Here is a 4,990-nt window from a genome sequence, read left to right on the forward strand (position 1 = left end):
TCAATGATTACCTCATGCCCAAATCATCCTATATTTACTCATTTGAGTACATGTTGCAGATACCGCCAACAGAATGTATGATCCATGAGGACAGAAATTTTTATTACCTTTATATACTGTGCTTCTAACAATCATTCATTCAGTATTTATTAAGCACCTTCTATAGCCATTTCTTGAAGATATTGCAGGTTTAGTTCCAGACCACCACAATAAAGGAACTATCACAATAAAATGAGTCACATCAGTTTTTTTGGTTTCCTAGTCCCTATACAAGTTATGTTTCCCCTTTATCATAGTCTATTATTGCTTAATTAAAAATATTTTTAAAAAATGCTAATCCTCATCTGAGCCTTCGTTGAGTCAGGGAGGTTTTGTTTCTGGAGGGTCTTGCCTCTATGTTGATAGGTGCTGGCTGATCAGAGTGATAGTGGCGCTGGCAATTTCTTAAAATAAGACAACAATCCTTCTTTCACTTGAACATTTAGAAGTCATTGTAAGTTTATTAATTGGCCCAAGATTGTTGTGTCTCAGGGGGCATGGGACCTGAGGAGAGGAGGGAAATTGGGAATGGCAAGTGAGGAGTCACAATATTTATCAATTAAATTAACTTTCTTGGGGCAGCTAGGTGGTGCAGTGGATAGAGCACCAGCCCTGAAGTCAGGAGGACCCGAGTTCAAATCTGGTCTCAGACACTGTCTAGCTGTGTGACCCTGGGCAAGTCACTTAACCCCAATTGCCTCAGGAAAAAAAATAAAAAATAAATTAACTGTCTTATACAGGTGCTATTCATGACTCCCAAAAATGATTACAATGATAACATCAAAGATGGCTGATGGAGCAGCTAAGCAGAGCAGTGGATAAAGCATCAGCCCTGGAGTCAGAAGGACCAAAATCAAATCCAGCCTCAGATACTTACTAGCTGTGTGATCCTGAACAAGTCATTTAACACTGATTGCCTTTTAAAAATCATATTTAAAATAATGAAAATGTTTGAAATATTTGGAGAATTGCCAAAATATAACACAGAGAAACAATATAAGTAGATACTGTTGGGAAGGTTGGACCATTAGACTTTCTCAAGCCATGGTTCACAAAACTTCCTATTTCTGAAACAATAAAATGAGGTATACTTGTATGTATCAGGCCCTGTGCTAAGTCCTGGAAATATTAAAGAAGGCAAAAGATAATTCCTCCCTTCAACAAGCTTACACTCTAATGGAGGAAACAACATGCAAAAAAATGTATACAAAACAAAATATATGTGGGATAAATTTGTTATGGTCCAGTCATTTCAGTCGTGTCCAATTTTATGACCAATTTGCAGCTTTTTTGGCAAAAATACTGGAGTGGTTTGCCATTTCCTTCTCCATATGAGGAAACTGAGGTAAACAGGATTAAGTGACCTACCTAGGGTCACACGGCTAGTAAGTATCTAAAGCCACATTTGAATTCAGGTCTTTCTGACTATACTGTCTAGCTAGTGTATCAATGTCCCACTGGAAGAATGTATCTAGAGCATACCACGAGGATAGGAAGGAGGGCTTGATTTCAGACATAATTCTCTTATTTTACCATTTGACAGGGAAGATCTGAGTCCTAGCCAAGAATTCACGGAGCTGGAGCAAATTCAGTTGAATATGAGAGGGATGATGGAATATAGTTGGGAAAGGGACTGTCCAGCTCCTCAGAACTTCTAGCTCAGAGTTTCACAGGACTCAGGACAGCAAGCTGTCCTGGGAGAGACACAGAGATAGGTCTCTGGAGGATGGCGATCTCCCCAGGGACAGCTACACCCTAGCAGTAGAGGACTGTGTGGTAAAATTTGAGGAGAACTGTCACTGTTGGGAGAAAGTTTACCTATTTCCCCAAACTGAATCCTACTGACGATTATAGAAATTTAGACACTTAAGGGATCTCAGTAGCCATCTAGGCTAATATATTCCTCCCCAAAAGGATCCCTAAAACCATAAACCTCCATAAACCTATTAGGAAATTATAGAATTTCCCCATGAAGACCTTCAGGGAAAGAAAATTCATTTTATTTTTATCTCTCTCTAATTAGTAGAAAGTTTTTCTTGACATCAAGCTTAAAATTACCTCTCTGTGATGTTTACCCATTGTTCCTAGTTCTGAGCTCTGGGGCCAAGCAGAGGATTACAGGATGAGCCTGCAGCTGAGGAATTCTCCTGAAGTCCAGAAAAACAGAAGCTTAGCTAGGAGAGGGAATGTAAGCCCCTCAAGGGTAGGCTATGTATTGCTTTTTTTGTCTTTTGAAGAGTATTCCTATTATATGTAATAGGTGTTTAATCATTATTTAATTATTATTATTATTGAATTAAACAGCACTGTAACTGGCTAATTTTGTGTCCAAGGCAAGAATGTCATATCATACCCCTCCTATCCTAAGTGACATAGTGGATAGAAAGCTGGACTTGGAATTAGGAAAACTTACCTTCCTAAGTTCAAATTCTTAAAAAGAAATCAAGCTAAGTTCAGACACTTAGCTGTGCGAGCCTGGCCAAATCACTTCACTCTGTTTGCCTCAGTTTCCTCATCTGTAAAATGAGCTGGAGAAGAAAATGGCCAACCCTTCCATTATTTTTGCCAAGAAAATCCCAAATAGAGTCTCGAAGAGTTGGGCATGAACTGAACAACAATTTTTACACACCCAAAGTAAGGACAAAGTCCCTTATAACAACTCTAAAATTGTTTTGAGAACATCTCTCATATCCATCTCTTTTTCTCTATTCACAAGGCCATCTCTCTCACTTAACTGTTGTGAATGTTGTGGGTCTTTCATTCTCAAAGATGACCAATTTCGCCATAGAGTGATGTCTTGATTTGCAAATAAATTGTATTGAAATGAGACAGAGCTGCAAAAAGTCATCATCAATCTCATTTTCTTCTTCAGAGTCCCTCACCTGCTCTCCTCTCTCCTCCCTTTCCCCAGTGACAAGACAGTACTTTCCTGACTTTATTCCCAGATTTCAATGTCTTCTTCCTCTAATCTATCCTCAAGACAATGTCAAAATAACCTGTCTAAAGCCCTAACAGAGGGATGTTATCCCTCTTCCACAAGACCTCTCCCAAGTGTTAATGTGCCCTCCCCCAATTACATTTAACATAGTTCTATTGAATGAAGGAAGAAGTTCCTTGAATGCAAAAGTAGTTTCATTTTTGCCTTCGGATCCAGTGACTTATTTAATAAATGGGTAATGAATGAATGAATGCTTTTCAAGGCCGCCCTATTGCCTGTAGGTTAAAATGCAAACTCTTCAAGTAAAAAAGCCACCCTTTTTTAGGCACACCATGACTTCCCTCGTCAAACAGATCTAGCTGCTGGTCCCTGGATGTGGCATTCTATCTCCAATCTCAATGCCTTTACCCAAGTTCTCTCATGCCTAGGATACATTCCCTTCCCACCTCTGGGATCCTATCTTCTTACAAGACTCAGCTTCAGTGTGACTTCCTATGGAAAACCCTTCCCAATTCACTCCCCTCCAAAAGCTAGTGTTCTCTTCCTATCAAATAATCAGGTAGCTAAGTATTAAGTTCCCTCGCAGGAATATATTCCCCCTTGAAGGTGACAATTGTTTTTAATTTTCTGATTGCACCATCAGCATGCTACCATGTCTTTCACATAGTAAATCAGATGGGGTCACGGGGGGGGGGGGGGGGGGAATACATCTGGCCTCAGACTTGGTATTTATGCTATTTAGTTTTATTTCCTTGTTTTTCTTTGTTACAGGGACAGACTCTGGCAGAGGGATGACTACAGGGAAATGTCTATAGTATTTTTAAAAGGCTTGAATAAAGAATTGTTTTGAAAAGGAAAGAAAAGAAGAGAAGTCAGAAGGAGAGAAAAAGAAAAAGAGCATTGAGCTGGATGTGACATAGATCTGGCTAAAGTAAGAATTGAGACTCTAGGACTCAATTCCCAAATTTCCATCTCCCACGGGTACCCAGAAATGTCTTATCCTATAGAATATGATTTGTTCTTGCTGTGTTGTTCACTCACTGGACTTTTGTAGGGACTATTAAATGGCGTACTGGACTCTCCACAGCAAAAGGATTGCCAAGAGCTCCCCATCAAGGTTGGAACTTGGGAAACAAGAGCCCTGGGCTCCTATTCCAGGACACTATGACCATCGCAGCCACAGACTGCTCATTCTTCATTGGCAGAAATCGGGCAATAAACCTGACCTGGTACAGAGAAATTCAGCTGTCAGACAGCTTTTCCCATTTGTAATCAATGGAGTCCTGGCTGGGCTATGAAGCAGAGACATTTTTATCTTCCTCGCTGAGAGCAGCTGGTAGGGCCATTAATTACACTTACCCATGCTAAGGGAAATGAAAGCCGAGACCATATTTTTTTTTCCTTTTTTGACTGAACTTGATCAATTCCAATTTAATTTTCAAAGCAATCGGGCTGAGCCAAAGGCCCAACTCAAGTAGGCGGTGGATGTTGGCTCCGGTAAAACATTCCTATGGATTATAAAGCTTGCTTCTTCTCAATGAGTAAGCAGCCTGTGATACCTACAAGCCCAAACTCTTGTTCTGACCTGGGGACAGACGCAGGTGGGATCTCAGACACGCTCTGGATCATTTTAATCAGTAGAATTACTCAGTTCTGGGTTACACTAACTTGCTTTCAAGCCAAGTCAAAGTGGGAAAATAGAGAGAGCATCCACAGCCATACAAAGAATCTGTGATCTTGTCAGGAGAAAAATGCCATGAGGAAGTGTGCATAATGGAAGCCATGTCCCCTTTCTTCTTTTCTTTGGGAAACCATCCATTGCACAATTCTGCTGTTGGTTTGGTTTTTTCCTTCTAATTCTTTGGGTAGCAGTCATTGTGTTCTCCAACAATAAAGATTTGTTATTCATTTCTGCCTCATCATGGTAGTTGAGGAGTTCCTGGGCTCTGACAGATTATGACAGTGAATTGCAAGTTCTGGCACATCTACTATGGACCTTAATCTTAATTTTTT

The sequence above is a fragment of the Antechinus flavipes genome, chromosome 2 (assembly GCF_016432865.1).
Source record: "Antechinus flavipes isolate AdamAnt ecotype Samford, QLD, Australia chromosome 2, AdamAnt_v2, whole genome shotgun sequence".
Classification (NCBI taxonomy): domain Eukaryota; kingdom Metazoa; phylum Chordata; class Mammalia; order Dasyuromorphia; family Dasyuridae; genus Antechinus; species Antechinus flavipes.